Here is an 18991-nt window from a genome sequence, read left to right on the forward strand (position 1 = left end):
ACCTCGGCTATGGAAGAATTTTCAAAATCTGATAATCTGTTCTCGAGTCATTTCGTGATATACAAACACCATTCCATATTTATTTATACAGTCGCCTCTCCACATCTCGATATCGAAGGGACCATCGAGATAGGGAGAGATCGATACAAAGAACATTTTTTATTGAATACAAGATTGAAAAACACTCCGTTACCAAGAAAATAATAAACAACTGGACGTCATTGTGCGTTCCTAATTTGTTTTGAACCCCAAAACTTTGGTCTAGTAACCTTTGATGTTGGCCATATCGACAAACAGAGAGAAAATTGGGAACGAAAAACCAACAGACACACATCGGGATACGGAGATATCGAGATAGCGAGGATATCGAGATGTGGAGAGAAAAATTGTATGCAGAATGAAGAGAAATAAGAAATCATCGACATTGGGAGAGACAACGAGATACAGAACATCGAGATGTGGAGAGTCGACTGTATAGATATTCTTGATATGTGTAATTTGTAAAGCTACTGTATTTTTTCATCTCTTTTCATTTCGTTTTCAAGACAGCCCTCGCATCTTGACCAAGTTTGTACAGCACATCCATATTACAAGATTATGCTACGATTCTTCAAATCGATCAGTGGTGAAAAAAAAGTCGAATTTTACCTTTTCTGACAATAATGACACCAGTAAGACTGCATCACAGTATACGGAAACAAAATAATAATTTTCCATGAATAACTGTGGAAAAGCTGATACATTACAAAATTACAAAATAACCTGGTAGAATTTCTTCTTGACGTTCTATGACCAGGGAAAGTATATAAGCATAAAATGATTCGCTATAAGCAGTTTCTACGTCATTAGCTTGTCGTTTATACAGTGTGAATTTTTACCCCTTACAATACGATTTTTTGCCTATCTAAGGAATTATCTGCTTAGCATTCGAGTTATATACCTTGCATTATAATCTGGGTTTAATTTCAATGGTTCAGGTGCTAAATTTTCCCTGCATTTCTCTTTTTTCTTATCTAGAATATTGTTGAAGATAGGGTAGATGTTCCAATAGTGGAGGTACTAAGCACGATTGAACTTCATTTAACCGTCTAAATTCAAGTAACGGGAAGTAACAACCTGGGAGGGAGGCACCGATATTACACACGAAATATGACACAAAGTTATTTCGAACTGCAAGAAAACTCCAGCTTGCCAACGACAACCAAGGCAGACTTGATGAAAATCGCTAGTCTTCTTTTGTTGTGTTCCTTCGATCGTTCTGGACAAACATAGAAAAAGGGCCAAAGCTTTCTATGCCTTTCATTTTCGTTTTTATTGGAAAAAGTAAAATGATGCGTATTTAAATACTTTATATTCAATCAGTTTAAAAGGTGCTATTGTGACATTACTTTTGAATAAGCATCCCGACCAGACGGAAGAAACAAGATTATAACAGAATGTGTTCCCCTGATATGATTTTTTTATATTACCAGTTGTTATAAAACATGTACCGTTAGTAGTTAAAATAACAAAAATTTTAACAAAATGTGTACCAAATTAAACTAAAATATAACAAACCCTGTTACAATTAAAACAAAATTATTACAAAATGTGTTGCAAGGATGTTACAAAGTAACAAAATTATTGCAAACTGTGTTACTGTTTATGACATCGGATGTTATTTGCAACAAACTTATAAATGCGATGTCAAAAATATAACAAATGTTGTTATAAATGTGTTACTAAAAATATAACAAGTTGAGAACAAAACCAGCTTGATAACACATTTTTATCAACTTCTGTTATTTTTAACTGCTGCTGTTGTGAATGTGTAATAATCTTGTTATGTGGTTCTGGTCGGGCATGAATAGATTTTCAATCGATTTTTTGTCACCTTTGATAAAATGCAAAAATATGTTTTAATCAATTACGCGCTTTTATCATGTTTGTCCATTGTTTTTGATCTGGGCTCACAGTGACAGTTCGTGACAGCAGAATCTCGGCTCACCTTGACGTACATAAATTTCGTATCGGTTTATTATAATAGCCGGTTTGGTGGCTATTATAATAATATCAGTGAAAACGCCACCACCGCAACTATAGGAACACCCACAACTAAGGGAACACTTACCCTATATAAATTAACTTCACGACCGAATTAAACAGTTTCTCTTTATATCCAAGGTATGTTTATTCGAGATATTGCAGTATATATGTTCTCTGTAGAGCATTACCAGCTCAAAACGCATATTTGCCAAGAAAACCCCTTGAGTGCTTTTTCATCTGTCCTATCAAAACGTTTAACATATTTTTTATAAACTTTTCATACACTATACTGAGGGTTTCTCCAAGTAATTGAGCGTATTATTGATTTTCAATACTTTCCAGGTTTTTCGGGTCCTCCTCTTCTTAGTGTAATTCAGTTTCAGCAAAATTTAGTTAACAAGATTCAAAAATATTGTTGGTCAAAATACATAAAATTCATTCCACACGTCAATTAGATGTGTTGTCTTAGAGCTATGGATCAAACACTTACGTATGTTTTTTTAGGTGGTGAGTCCAAACTTTTGAACGGTAGTGTATACTCAAGATGACCCTAGGAGATTCAACTGTAATTTATCCACATTATTAGTAGATTACTTAAAACAATCTCTCAGGAATCATTCAGAAGATTATTGATTATACAGTTAACTCTCCCTTACTCGATATTCCGTATCTCGATATCGAGTAAGAGAACCATAGTGAAAGTTGGTTTTCATGGCTAACTCGATGGTTCCTTGGATTGCAGTTGCATTGGTTTTGTGTTCTGTAACTCGATACCTCCCTAAGTCGATGGTCCTTTCAATATCGAGTAAGGGAGAGATGACTGTACATAAAAACTAATGGAACCTCTTGTACAACATTTTTTAATAGAATTCTCCAGTTATTCCCATAGAAAATTATGTAGCAGTTTCCCATAAAATACTCCCAAGAATTTGCCGGAAATTAAGAGACTTATTTAAGAGTTTGAGGACTTATTCATCTATGAAGTACCCCAGAAAACACTACAGGTATTTATCAACAAAACACTTTGGGGAACTCTTAGAGGTTCTCCATGGATTCTTTATGCATTTAATTCAAGTTTTCTTGACGTTATTTATCCTAGAATTACTAAAGAAAATCCTTCGTAAACTAGAACCACAAACGTGGTCATAACAGACACAACTATTTGTCGAAAACTATAAACAATGTCATTAAATTAGTAACCACCAAAAATTTTAAACAAAAAAAGATCTGTATCACCAATTATTCAAACATGTGTCAAAAAGAAACAAGCCAAAAACAATCCTCCAGCGGTTTTAATAGAATAACTACTTATTTATACAAAATTCCTACCGAAATACTTCCAGGAATGTTCTTCTTCTTCTTTATGGCGTTACGTCCCAACTGGGACAAAGCCTGCTTCTCAGATTAGTGTTCTTATGAGCACTTCCACAGTTATTAACTGAGAGCTTTCTTAGCCGATTGACCATTTGTGCATATGTATATCGTGTGGCAGGTACGAAGATACTCTATGCCCTGGGAATCGAGAAAATTTCCTTTACGAAAAGATCCTCGACCAGCGTGATTCGAACCCACGACCCTGAGCATAGTCATGCTGAATAGCTGCGCGTTTACCGCTACGGCTATCTGGGCCATTCCAGGAATGTATCTCAGGTTTTTTTCAGGTATTCTACTAGGGATTTATTCAAATTTTTTTTCCATGGAATTTTCGAAATAATCATCCAAAAACTCTTCAAGCCATTTCCTCAGGTATCTTTTTTGCTGAATCTGAATCTGAACACTTTTAAATTTGCACCCGCTAGCATGTAAATTTTTTCAAATTGAAAATGGTTTAAACGTTATTCAACTTATTGAACGAAGTAAAGTATCCCTTGAGATATTACTGTAGGAACTCTTGGAGGTATTCCTAAAGGAGTTCCTCATGGTATTCTAAAAAAATCTCTGGAGGTATTATTGAAAGAATTCTTGCAGACAATCCTGATAAAAACCCTTAAGGTATTCCTGAAGAATTCCTTGGAGGTATTCTTAGAGGAATGCCTAGAGATGTTCCTGTGGGAAAACCTGGAGGTATTCCTAGCTAAATCTATAAAGAGTTTCTGCAGGAATTCTTGCAAGGATCCCTTAAAGAGTTGCTTGAGAAATCCGTGGAGAATTCCATTGTAAATCCCCGAGTAAATAGCTTAAGGAATTCTTGAAGTTCACCCAGAAGCAATCCTCAGAGGAACTCCTGTAGGAATATAAGAAGGTATTTTTGGGAAATCCTAGCAGGTATTCCTGGAGGAACCCTTGAAGGTTTTTCTTTAGGAATCCATGGAATAAAACTTAAGAGAAATCTCATAAGGTATTCCTGATAGATACCCTGATGTTATTTCTAAAGAATCCTTGCAGATATTCCTAGAAGATTTCCTAGACCTGTACTTGCTGTAATCCCTGGAAGTATTTCTGAAGAACTCTTTGGAGGTACTCCTAGAGGAATGCCTAGAGGTACTTATAGAAGAATGCCTCCCTGGGGCTGTCCACGTGGTAAGTTTTTTAGGGATTAAAAATCCCCCTTCGTTTATCACCCGCCTGAAACGCGAAGCAATAAGAGTTAGGCGAATGGTGAATGCGTCGATGCGTACATGCTGGTAGGCGGAACTGAGCTCGACAGGGCCCGCCTAGGAAGCAGTGTCACGATAGACGGGGATACCTTCGAGGTGGTGGACGAGTTCGTCTACCTCGGATCCTTGCTGACGGCTGACAACAATGTTAGTCGTGAAATACGACTCTCACTATGTTCAGTAATTACTTGCCGTTGAACCATTAACATCACTCTGCTCATCAGATAATACTTGGGACTAATCTAAAATCCAAATCACGCTCAATATTTGATGGATTGAACATAACCAACCAGTAATCTATATACATGATTCACGGTCGGGTGAGGTTCGACTTGAGTGTTATTACCAAGGTCCAGAAAATCAAACACCAGATAAGATTTCTGATCATAGCGGAACCAAAATAATTCTATTTAGAATCACTGGAGACTCAATACTGGAAATGTTACATACGGGCAAGTTTTACCTTCGGGTGAATGTTGTTTAGGTAGGTATTTGTCATTTTGGGTCAATGGTTTTCGGGTATTTTTATTGTATCCTTTACGATAGGCCCAAGTAAAGAGCTGTTCACAAACCACGTGGGCACATGAGGGATGCGAAGGGTCTGCCCAAAGACCACGGTCCACACAAATTTTAAATATTTTGTAAGAACAAAATACCACGTGGGGGAAAGGGAAATATAAAAACAACAATTGGCTTAGAGACATAAGCTATCGAATAAGTTTTTTTTGTTCTGTTGCGCAACCACTGTGCGCAATAGATAGATGTGGTGAAGCAACCCAAATCAGCTAACTCTATCTACATTTACATGTACATCTAAGATGGACCTCTAATTGTATCTGGTTGAGGATAGCTTAGAAGCGAAACATTTTGTCAGTATTGACACAGAAATGCATTCACAGTCAGTTTGCTTTCCGTTGGGTACGCAGTGTGTACACCATACGAGTTCTCTGTAGTAAAGAGAAATAGTTAAACTAGCGTAATTGAATTACCTAGTTGGCGCAGGTTAAAATCTAAAAGTACACAGAAATATAAGTAACCTGTACTACATAGGTCAATAATTTTATTATAATGCAAATATATTTGCAGCTTTGAAGCTGCCAAGTTTGGCAACTACAGGACTGTGTTTTTATTCTCTAATCTACGCCAACAATTCCATGCAATAAAAATTAAATCGAGAATTATTATTTTGTAGTCAAAAACCACAACTAGTCATTATTTTTTGAGTGAAAAAATCTTCATGATAGCATTCGAACCACCATTATGTTCACAGTAGGAATATCGATAGAAACTTTTGTCCTACTTCACCCTGATGATCAAAAATATATCTTACGATACAAAATCTCGTTTCGTTTCGAAAAAATGCGCACAGATTTGGAATTCATATTGACTTTAACAAAACATTTGAATTTTTCGTTTCGTAATTTACAATGTACTCTCTTGTAGAGAAGATATAAAAATGACGTCTTTCGTTTTTTGAACCCACTCCCACATTTGTCACGCCTCTGTCATACTTTCAATCCCTCCTCTTTGCTACCCCACATGATGAACACTATTTTTGAATGTCCCCGTATTGGTTTGTTCAAAATAGACAGAAAAAATGGTATATCGCATACCATTATTCGAGATACCGAAGGCGTGCACGAGCGAGAAGAGACATTGTTTGCAGTAGCTCAAGGAAAAGCACGACACATTTCACAGGAAATGGGTGAAAAACAAATACAGGCGAATGGCTGTCGCGCCCATCACATTCCCAGCGCTGCATTCGAGATTGTCGAAGATTTCGGATTGGCATTTGAAGATGGCATAAAATTCCAATCCCTTTTCGATGGAGTTAAGCGTCGTTGGGTGGCACCTCAACCCACGCTGCGTTATCTTATGCTTCCAAAACACCCACGCCCAAAGAATTTCCTCCGAAACGTGCCCCTTTTTTGTTGCTCCTAATCGCTCATAAAAAGCAAATTATCGTTGCCATAAAATCAAACCCAGACCACCTTCTTTCGGTTCAGCGTTTTCTCGTTATTATGTAAATTGACTTCTCCGAGGGAACACATACACTTGGCTCGTTTGTCTCTGTCGTGGTCGGTTCGGACATCGATTCACAAAAAAAGGTACCCAAAACCGACAAGCCGCTTTTCGACCCCTATTTTGGCATCACCCCCCCTATTCTCATTCGAATAAAAAGTCAATCAACTAATTTGAAATCTATACATCCGGAATCATTCAATCTAATATGACCGCAATCGTGACGAGCTTCCTGACGGCGTCGTCGGTTCTTTCCTCATATAAAACGGTACGGTCCGGCATAAAAGGGATCATCTCACTTTACCACCGTGCACAGTGGTACCGGCCGTAGGCCAAAAATCGAGAAATAGGTTGTTAGTTTTTCATAGCCTTTTTCGAGGATTTATAATGATTTCAAGAATGTAAAAACATACATATTTTATATGTTCCTGTTAAAAATTCATAGTTAGGCCGTACACATTGAAAAAGGTTTTCGCATTTTTAAAATGTGTGATAAAGCAATTTATTTCTCCATTCTGTTTAATTTTGTTTTCATCAGCACTTTCAAAGTTATTTCACAGTGCTATCTTTGCCTATTGGCAATTTTTGTACGTGTATATCGTGTAACAGGTACGAAGATATTTTACATACAAAGGTATTGACCGTGATGATTATATTTTGAATTTGTTTATCTGCATATCGGTCTATTTTGCTCGAAGTAAGAGGGAGCATGGAGAAGAAAGCAATGAATTTCTCTCGCCGTTCCCTTACGGTATCTATGCATCTAGTATTCATTGCTTTCTTCTCCATGCTCCCTCTTACTTCGAGCAAAATAGACCGATATGCCGATAAACAAATTCAAAAAGGTACGAAGATACTTCATGCCCTGGGAAATCTAGAAAATTTCAAATTCGAAAAATCCTCGCTCGGTGGATTTAAACGCCCGACAATTAATTTGGTTTTATTGCACTGCTGCGTGTTCACCGCTACGGCTATTTGAGTCTGTAATTTGACAAATTCTTATGGTATTTTAGGAAAGATCTCATAAACTTGATTTATGACCATTACTCAGAACAAATCGAACCTCTGTACAGTGCCACACTGACCCGGCACGGAAACGACGGGCGACAACCGCACCCGACCATGCAGGCGTTTGGGAAACCTTTTTAATCATTCATTTTCATTCCCACTCATTTCTGGTCGGGAAGAGAAGGGTGTTGGACTGGTATGTCCGGTTTTCTCTTTTGCCGAAACTACGATACTATAAAGAAGGTCATTCCTTTCAACTTGGCTGATGATTTCCATCCATCTGTAGCTTGTGTCTGTTCACACATTTCCGTTTTGGGAAAGAGGACACATGAAATCGGTTTCAACGTGGTTCTATTACTATTCGATTCGAGAGTATGCATTTGATAAAATTGGAACAACATTCTAAGATTTTCTTGCGGTCTTCGTATAAAATAGTTCATCAACGTTTATCTGTGAAACCACTGAAAACATTCAGTAAATATATAAATTATCATGTGAAAAACTTCAATCAATGTTTTGGGCATCAGAATTTTCCTGACTAAAGTTCAGTATTTTAAGATATCCACCATAGTTAAACCCATGGAAATTCCTTTGAGTGTCAAATTTATTGTCATTCGAAATGTAAGCCTCCCAATTATTCAAAAATAACCCATACACTGATCTACATCCAGGAAAAATGAGATCATTACTCTATTGTATAATAGGTAAGAATAGGGTTAACGTGGAAGATACAAAGTATGACTATGGCCCATATCGTCAGCGAAGCAAACAAATTTACTGAATATTGAACAACAGGTACAAATAAGGATACCGATCAATTAAGAAAATCAAGACATTTCTTGCATTTCCGGTAAAAAGAATGAAACTCGCCGGATTTGTTAAACAATTTTTACCGAAAAAAGTTGAAAACTAGGACATGTCCTGCTAAATCGGGACGGATGGTCCCCCAGGTACGAAAGTCTATCACCTTATCTGTGCCGCAAGTCTATCGCACAAGCACCGAAAGGGTGATCAATAGCGTCATTGAGAAATCCATTGTCAACGGGATCAAAGTGTGATAATGAACTACGCTTCATAACCTGCAATAGGCTCGATGTAACCGGCAACTTCGTTCGGTGTGACGCCTGTGATGCCTGGTGTCACTTTTCATGTGCCGGCGTCGATGGATCAGTGAGCGAACGCCGCTCGCAGCATATCTGGAAAATGCCCGCTTTCAACCTTGCTCGAGAGCTAGAACGTTTCAAGCAGCACGTGATGCCAATAAACAAGTCTCGGCAGCATCTATGGTCATCGCCACATCAGCTGACTTACACATATGAAGCAGGACTTAACTTAACTGAAGACTTGCATTAAGCGTATGGAAGAAGGTTTCCATGTCAACCTGCTGATAAAACCGCAGCCTCCACCGTTGACTCTTCCAGCTATCTCTAAAACGTATCAAACAAAAATGGATCAAGCAGGTAAGCGTCCGGCCATTCTACGATCAAAATAAAAACAGCACTAGTTTTTTTCGATATCATTCCTTCCGCTAACAATACCAGAAATCCTACTTCTCACTTTGAGTCTCTGCTGGTTGACGCACACTTGAATTCGTACGATCGTGTTCCCAATGTGAACCTATCTCACTCTACACGTCAAGAGCTTCCCCCCGTCATTCCCCCTAGAGTTACCTATGTTGAGCCACAGCTAGGACCTAGCGTCCAGCAGCTTGTAGCGCGACAATCTCTGGCCAGAGAGACCCAGCAGAAAGGCTCATTTTTATCTCCAGCTATGATGGCAGCATGCGGCTATACTGCCGTTATACGCATAATTGTCCCATGTTACTTTTTGTGCATTTTGACTTTTTGTCATTGAACAGTTTATTTTTACGTATAGTTTTAGAAAACACACACCAAAAATTAACTTTGTTCGGAAACTCAATGAAAAGCTAGCCAAGTCAATTTGTCCCATTGTTGAATTTCTACGCATAACTGTCCCACTACTGTATTTCTACGCATAACTGTCACACTATACAATTCGCTGCGCTGATCTCGAACAAAATAGTCAGTAGGCAGTTTTGAATTAGCTGGTGTTTGGGAAAATCGTTTTGAACACCTTCTTACGTTGGCTTTACATCCCATGTGGAACACAACCTGTTTTATTTTTTTATTTTCGAGTCCATGGCTTGCGACAAATCAACTTCATGATTTAGCAAACCAAGTCTAAATAAAAATAGTTCGAATGTTTTTGGATGACTTGGCCACATGCTGGGTTGTTCCGAATACCGGTTCATTGGTGGAAGTGGCCATATTATATTGGCGAATCTGAAACCTGGCTTGCGACATATCAATTTTCATGAATTTGCAAATCATGTCTAAAGGTGGTTCAAATGTATTTGAATAACTTGACCACATGTCGGATTGTTCCGAATTCCCGGTTCCCTGGGGGAAATGGCCTCTAAACCATCGGTTCTGAAACCTAGCTGGCAACATCAAACTACCGTTTTGATTCATATTACGGACAGCTTCAAATTCCGGACACTCTCCTTTGTATGGGAAACATTTCACACGAAATGTTTCAATTTTCACCGTCCAAAAGTTCTCATTTTCGAGGCTCGTTTTATTAAGTTTTTTTCCATAAATATCATTGCTAATTTATAATGCCCAACTACCTTAGACGTCTCTTAAGTGGTTGAACGATTTCAATTGATGATTTGACTGTTCCATTAATGATTATCATGAGCTGTCCGTAATTCGAATCAAAGCGTCCGGAATATGAGGCAAAAGGGAGGAAGCGTCCGGAATAAGAATCATGAAAAGGCCACACGTTTTGATTTATTTAAAATTATTCAAGTTGCGGACGCGTATTCTTTACCCACCATCCGAAAGTTAAGGGCTTCCGACGCTCGATAACGCTAAAAAATCATTCCGAATGATTTATTTTGTATGGTCCAAGCTGGGTTATACTTCACTGAGGCCTTAAGTGTCCGTAATATGAATCAAAACGGTACATAAATTCCCAAATCAAGGCTAAAGAAGGGTAATTCAAAGGTTCTTGGATAACTTGATAACATGCCAGGTTGTTTTGGGTACCCTGTTCTCCAGAATAGGTGGTTATTATATTGGCGATTCTGAGACCTATCTTGCGACACATCAAACTTGATGAAGTCAAGAAGAAGTCAAAGTCATGTCAAAAGAAGAATAGTTCAAGAGGTTTTGGGTGACCTGGGGTTATTCTGGGTAATTGGTTCTTCGACGCAAGTGGCAAATATGTTGATGGTTCTGAAGCTTTATTTGCGATGTATCAAAAATCATGATTTTGCAAACCAAGTCCAAAGAAATGTCAAATCGTGTGAAGATTTGTGTCGTGAATTTTGAGTTAAATATTTACTCCGCAAAATATCCTTGAATTCGCAGATGAGTTTCTGTCAAGCCTGCAGCTGGAAGAAAATCGTATTTCTTCACTTCCCCACACGTGGCTCCGTTTGACACATATCACTTGAGCCGTCATTAGGTGCCTTAAAATAGTCTTGAGGATATACGTCCTCTACATTCGGTACAATCTATACGTAAGAACGGTCATCTACAGCATTATGCTTAGCACATAATTGGTCACTAATATCAGTGGGACTGTTATGCGTAGAAATTCACCAAAAACCCCGTATTTCTAGGCATAACAGGCCCACTTTGAATTTCGTAGCTAAATTTACTTTATTCCCATGATAAAAACTCTTGACTCTAATGAACACGCTATTCTTTATACTATTGTAAAGATTTTAATTTAATTTTAACACCTGGCCAATACGAGGCGTAAATGTGTTAAAATCTTTAAATGCGTTTTTCTCGATTGCATATTTTGGAACATGGGACAATTATGCGTATAACGGCAGTATACCGATGAAGAAAATAAGATACGTTTGCAGAGGCATTTAAGAGGAATTGCGCTAAAGAGCCTAAGGAGCCGCCTAGTGATACCATCAACAGTACCTCAAGTCATCGATGCTTTGCAAATGCGCCCGGTCACCCGGAGCTTCTTATTAACGCACTTCTTCAGAAGGTGCAATCGATTCCTGCGCCAAGGGCCGATCGACTAGAGGGACTCGTCGAATATGGGATAGCAAAACACGTTTTGTGCGATCACCGAGGCTGCGAATGAACTCAGTCATCTAGCAAACCCAACGCTACTACAGGAGTTGGTAGCCAAGCTACCTTCGGATCAAAAGATGACGTGGCCGTGGTGTCAATAACGTCCATTTGCGTATTTTCTGAAATTTCATGCAACAAGTCGTTAGGGACGCTAAGAGTGTGCTTTCGTTTGTTGCGGAAAAAAGGCGGCATATTGGGAAAGAGCAAGGACGATTTCGCACACTTCAGGTCGTGAAGGAACATTGAAAGTATCAGCTCTAAAACCGACCGATAAGATCGAATGTGGCAACTGCATCAAATTGGATCATTCGAGAATGTCTTGAATTCAAATCGCTTATGTGGATAACCGATGGCGGAAACTACGCTCATTAGGAGTCTTCCAGAACTGTTCAGGCATAGTCGACGCTCATGCCAGATGAATACACGTTACGGATCAACCGATGGATGCCATCATAAACATCATCCACTCTTCAAAATCAATCCCATCACACTATATGTAGATACCGGAAGAGTGAATTCCTTTGCATTCTTTGATGAAGGGTCATCTGTTACGATGATCTAATGACCAAGTTGGGAGTTACCGGGAGCCCCGCACCGCTCTGTCTTTGTTGGACGGCCAACACGTGCCGAACTGAGAAAAACTCCCAGATCTTGTCAATTTTCATTTCTGGTGTGTATAATCAACAAAAACAAATTTAACAAAGCAAGGTTTACACTATGATAGGCCGTTAAGCGCTCCGACTATTTGAAAAATCTTCCGTTACGAATCTATCAAATTGAACCCGGAATTTTGATCGGAATAGAAAAATTTCACCTAGCTGTGCCTATGAAATTACAGAAAGGAGATGTGCGCGGATCCGTAGCTACAAAGACAAGGCTAGGGTGGTGTGCCTACGGCCAGCAGAAAGAAGGAGATCGTGATGCCTTTAATTTGCATGTATGTGAGTGCACATTCAACGAAACGCAACATGATACGATGAAAACTTTTTTTTTACTGTTGGAGGAGTTGGATCTTTGGAACCCATTCTCTCGACGGAAGACCAGCGTGATCTACAACTTATGCAGAATACAACGCGTAGAGTTGGCGAACGTTACGAAACGGAACTACTATGTGTCGTAACCGTGAAACGGAAGAGGACCACAATTTGCAACACGTCTGTTGCTCTTAACAATAACCGATTAACTGACTCCAGCTTTCTTCCAGTGATCGCTCGAATCATGAGATTTCGGTTACCTCATTGTTGTCATTTCATTTACACATTCTCTTTCTTGCTCTATTTCTACTGGAAGAATGACAGTTGGCTTTTTCCATTCATTCGAATGGAAAAGTCTACACACATTCAAATATCTCTCCATTGAACGTCAACTAAATCTTCAGTACGCAGCCAAATGAGTAAGTTTTGAATAGGGCTTAATCTGCAGATGACTTTGATTTCAACATTAGATTGTGTCAATGTTTTCTCCCAAATATTATTATTCATATATGCATTCTGCTTACCCTTCACTACACTATGGTGGGCAGATAACGTTGAACTGTCGGACAATATGTTATGGACGTGGCTTCCTTCGGAGCCACTTGCTCTCTGGCATCAGCACAGATCGTTAAGAACTTAAATGCCGAAGAGCACTCGTATCAGTACCCTCAGGCAGCCCAGCGCATAGTCGACAACCATTATGTCGATGATTATCTGGATAGTTTCGAAGATGAGGATGGAGCTAAACAGATCACAACAACTAAACAGCGCAACGGCGGGTTCAACTTTCGAAACTGGGATGCCAACAGCGATGCAGTGTTAAAGTATCTCGATCAGCCTACTGTTAACGGTGATAAGAACATCAACCTGATTAATAAGGAGTATACTGAACGAGTTCTGGGAATGCTGTCAGTAACAAACACGAATGAATTACGGTTTGCGACTCGGATGAGTGAGGAGGTCAGCGCACTAAAGGGAACCTCTACTCTACATGTTCCACGAAACGTCAAGTGCTGCGTTGTGTAATACACTTTTTGACCTCTTAGGCCTACTTGCAACCTTCTCAATTTATGGAAGGGTACTGGTCCAAGATTTGTTGAAAACAGGAATCAACTGGGACGAGAAAGTTACAGACAGTTCAGTTTATCCGATGGAGAGACTGAGTACAATTGCTCCAGTTTAGTCATGATTCGTATACCAAGATGCTTTTCTACATCGGCAACGAAACAGACCTACGAAAATGCTCAGCTACACGTTTTTGTGGATGCGAGTCCAGTTGCCTATTACTGCGTCGTATACATTCGCGTGACAGATCGAGAAGCGGTTCTTGTGGAGTGATAGCACAACGGCTCTTTCATGGATAAAATCGGATCCAAGTAACTTCCGACCACTTCTTGCCCATCAGGTCGTAGAAATCCAAGACTCTATATTCTACACGGACGAAGGAACCAAATAGAGCGAATACCCTTACACTAGCCATGAAAACAAATAGTTTATTGGACCGCGGTTTCTCACTCACTTAGCTTAGCTTAGCTTAGCTTAGACTGACTACACATATCAATGGTTGCTATTCCGTGATTGACCGAAGTCAGTGAAAATGCACAAAGAATCAACTAGAAGTTCAGCTGGGATTGGCCATAATCTTCTTCAGTGTGCATAATTCAGTGCCTCTATTTATACAAGGTCAATAACGGCGCCGACCACGTCCTTGCAGTCAGGTGGGATTGAGGGAAGGAATGTTAGTGTGTAACCTTTGCTATTTGGAGACCGTGTTTGCCTCTGCATCTCCACAAAGGTTACTGGGAGGGATGTTTGTTAATGGAGAGGATCGTTGGGTCAAAGGATTCACTTTGATAAGCGATTAGACCATGATAAACAATGATTTGTGAGATATATACATGCTTATACGTAAATATAATTGTTCATATAATTTCTATGTAGAGGAAAATTGACACTTGAGGTGACGAACCATTCAAAGTTTGTTGAACAAATACCTAAATGTAACATTCCTACAGCATGTGTTATTATATTTTACACATTTGAAAAGCATGTGTTATTATATTTTACTCATTTGAAAAGAAACAAAAGACTCAATTGGTTGGGACATCATAGAACACTCTTATTCTTATGCCGACACTTACAGTGGCGAACCATCCAAAGTTTGTTGAATAAAGTGAACCTTACGCAAGTCTACACTTGTAGTGTCGAACCATTCAAAGTTTTTTTAATTACAAAAATAAAGGTATATAAGGGGTGTTCTGAAAAAAAAAAAATGTTAAACATAACTAAATCATGAATCAGAGTTTGTGTCGACACTCACATTGACGAACCATCCATAGTTTGTTAAAACATCATATTTATATCCCACCATTGTAACGATTAAATGTGCAGTCATACATATTTTATAGATTAGAAATAGTAGCATGAAACGAGCTCACCAATTGATCCGTTATCCTTGACTGAGCAGCCACAATCCACTTTCAGCTTCACTCGTTTGCTCGGCTAGCACTCAGAAAAAAAAAAGGCGCGCGGCCCGAAAAAAAAACTCGGACGACAGCTCGGGCTTTCTTGACGCACTGCCCAGGAGCAGGCGTCAAGGTCGTCGAAAGATCAAAATGAACGAACCGATCGCGGCACTTTTTTACTTACTCCAACTGAACTCCCCGATCACGCCACTTTTTCACTTACGAGATCGACGCGCGACATGTTTGATCCTGCCCTCGTCGCTCGCTCCGGCAAAAGCAAGCGTCCAGGTCGAAAGATCAAACAGAACTCATTTATTGGACCGCGGTTTCTCACTCACTCCGAAGAATACTGGCCGAGTACGCCAACCGTATCCATTGAAGATAAAGAAGAACGGCGCATTTCTGTGATGAATCATTTCTCTAAAGAGCCGCTGAACCACTTTGAACAATTCTCGAAATGGGAAAAACTTCAACGAACGCGTAACACACACAGGTGAAAAAATTACAACTGGGCTCATGCATGAAAAGGAAGAACAGCTGAAAGAAGTCAGTTGTTCGATCTTATCTTATGGTTGAATGGACTGCATCGAAAAAATAAATGTTTTCAGTATTGACATCGCTAGAAGCTGTTCGTGTTCGCTGTTTTAGATCGGCACGAGCCGACTGCTCTTTTGGATAGTTTACTACAGTACTGATTCAAGAATTGTGGAAAGAAGATGGTATAGTGACTATGCTAATGGTGGACACATATCACAGAACTTACAAACACGCGAAACTGTGGTAAATTAAATTCCTTGATTTCGATCACGTTATGTCAATATTGCAAGCTTAAGAAAGCACAACCAATGAATCCGCTAATGATCTAATGGTTTCTCTTCGTCCAGCACGCCTCGAAGCATATTCTAGGCCTTTTAGCTATGTTGGAATGGATTATTTTGGCCCACTATTTGTTAAACAAGGTCGGTCAAATTCTTCACGTGTCTTACTGTGTGCGCTGTCCACCTTGAAGTGGCGAATAGTCTGACGACCTTATCCTGCGTTTCAGCAGTGCAGAGAGTTATTGGAACTTTGTGGTGCACCAATCGAGTTCTATAGCGACAATGGGACGAATTTTCAAGCCGCTGAACGATTGTTGCGGAAGATTCATGGACTCTGGTAGTGGAGGTTGAGAGCGTAGTGCACTCCAGGCCATTGACGTATCTGCCGCAAGACTCGGAAGGATCCGAGGCATTGACTCCAAACCATTTTTTGCTTGGGAACTCTAGTGGAATTAAGGAAACTAGTCGTGACATACCATATTTCGGGTGAAATTGATCACTTCTCACTGTTTTCCATGTCTGTTTTCTATGATGTTGCCAATTCCAAACAACTTAATGCAGGAAAACAAGTACGACGGTGAGCTTCATTGGTTTATATACTAAAATTTTCATACAGTTGTGATATTAGTGCTGAAAATCGTCTCCAAAATAAAAAAAAATCAAGAAATTGCATTTCGGGGTGAAATTGATCACCTGTTAAAACAATTATTGTTAGTTTTGAAAACAACTTTACTTATTCAATTTGAGCCTCCTGAATCCAAATATGTTTGCCAAATTCTTAACAATGCAAAATTTATGTAAATAATTAATTTTCAGCAATACCGCAGAAAACGCCTAAATGTAGGCATTTTCCGAAGGAATTTGATGATATCGATACAAAAATTCAATTATTACAACAAAATAAACAAATTGGTACAAATTTTGATGATAAAATTCGTTTTAGGGATATATTTCAAGCATCCTTACAAATTTTCAGGTTGACACCATGCCCAAATCCTTGTTTAAAACTATAAGTTTATTGATGTCTGCCAATACCACACAGAACACGATAATGGAATTTCCTATTATTTTAATAGAAATAAACATTCCTTAACACAAAAAGCTTCACATCATGCAATTTGACAATAGTTAAGACAAACAACGTTCATTTACATAGGTTGCAATGGTTTTTGTGCTCTATTAGAGGGAAATAAAATCATTTGACACAGTGATCAATTTCACCGTACTGATCAATTTCACCCGAATTTACGGTACATGATCAACCTAGCGCTCTGCAGAAGACCTTTATTGATATTTTGGGCCAACTGAACTATTTTTGGGCGGCAGCCGAAATGGGGCAGCTGTTAGAGAGATAAAATAAGGTGACTTTGTTCTGTTTGCCGAGGATGGAAAACCATGTCAGTGGACCAGAGGTCGTGTTACTTTACTTTACTTTTGATGGCGCTACGTCCTTCAAGACATGAACTGCGCCACAATGTTACGCCAACTAACTCGATTCATGGCTGCTAACCTCCAGTTCCTCGATCGCCCCACACTTCCAAGATCAAGCTACACTTGGTCAAACCACCTAGCTAGTTGCGCTCCCCTTCGTCTTGTACCGACCGGATTTGAGGTGAACACCATTTTTGCGGGATTGTTGTCCGGCATTCTCACAACGTGTCCCTCCCATCGAACCCTTCCAGCTTCGGCGACTTTCTGGATACTGGGTTCATCGTAGAGTTACGCAAGCTCGTGGTTCATTATTCTCCTCCATACGCCGTTTTCACATACTCCGCCGAAGATCGTCCTAAGCACACGTCGTTCAAAAACTCCTAGCGCTCGCAGGTCCTCTTCGAGCATTGTCCACGTCTCATGCCCGTAGAGGACTACCGGTCTTATAAGCGTCCTGTACATGGTACACTTAGTACGGAAGTGAAGTTTACCAGACCGCAATGTCTTGTGGAGTCCGTAATAAGCACGACTTCCGGCAATTATACGTCTTCGAATTTCTCCGCTGTATTTGTTATCCGACGTTATCAATGATCCGACGTAGACAAATTCGTCCACCACCCCGAACTCATCCCCGTCACGCTTCTACAAATGCGAGCTCTATCGCGCTCGGTTCCTCCAGCCAGCAGATATTTCGTTTTCGACGTATTTACCTTCTATTCAACCCGGTCTGCTTCACGTTTCAGTCTGGTATACTGTTCAGAAACCACCTGGAACGTTCTTCCGACAATGACTACGGCGTCAGCAAAATCAGATGAAGTGGCTGGATTTATTGAAGATCGTGCGTCGCATGTTGAAGCCCGCCCTTTTCATAACACCTTCTAGCGCAATATTGAACAGGAGTCAAGAAAGACCATCGCCTTGTCGAAATCCTTTTCGTATTTCAAACGGGTCCGATAATGCACCCGATATCTTCACACAGCACTGTACACTATCCATCGTTGCTTTGATCAGTCTAGTCAGTTTCCCGGGAAAACCATTCTCGTCCATAATCTTCCATAGCTCTTCGCGGTCGATGGTATCATAGACCGCTTTGAAATCGATGAACAGGTGGTGCGTAGGGTCTTGATATTCGCAACACTTTTGAAGGATCTGCAGCAACATAAAGATTTGGTCTGCCGTCGAACGTTCGTCCACAAAACCGGCTTGAAAACTTCCCACAAATCTGCTTGCCAGTGGCGTTCCGTTACCAGAAGTCGTGTCCAGAGTGCTATTCGTGGGCCACATGTTCCGGATATTCTGGAGGACAAATAAATGGCTAATAGAGATCATATGAATGAAAGTATGGTACACTATTTCTAATCCAGAGGACCAAGAAATGATCATTAAAGAGCATACCTAAGAAACGATGGTATACTAATTTGAAGTTCATCACTGCATGTCGTTTGAAAAAATCCCAACTCTCTGGGTCAATTTTTAGTTCCGGATTTCCGGGTTAACATGTTTGTGTCATTCAAAATTGCTATGTAA

The sequence above is a fragment of the Aedes aegypti genome, chromosome 2, assembly GCF_002204515.2.
Source record: "Aedes aegypti strain LVP_AGWG chromosome 2, AaegL5.0 Primary Assembly, whole genome shotgun sequence".
NCBI lineage: Eukaryota > Metazoa > Arthropoda > Insecta > Diptera > Culicidae > Aedes > Aedes aegypti.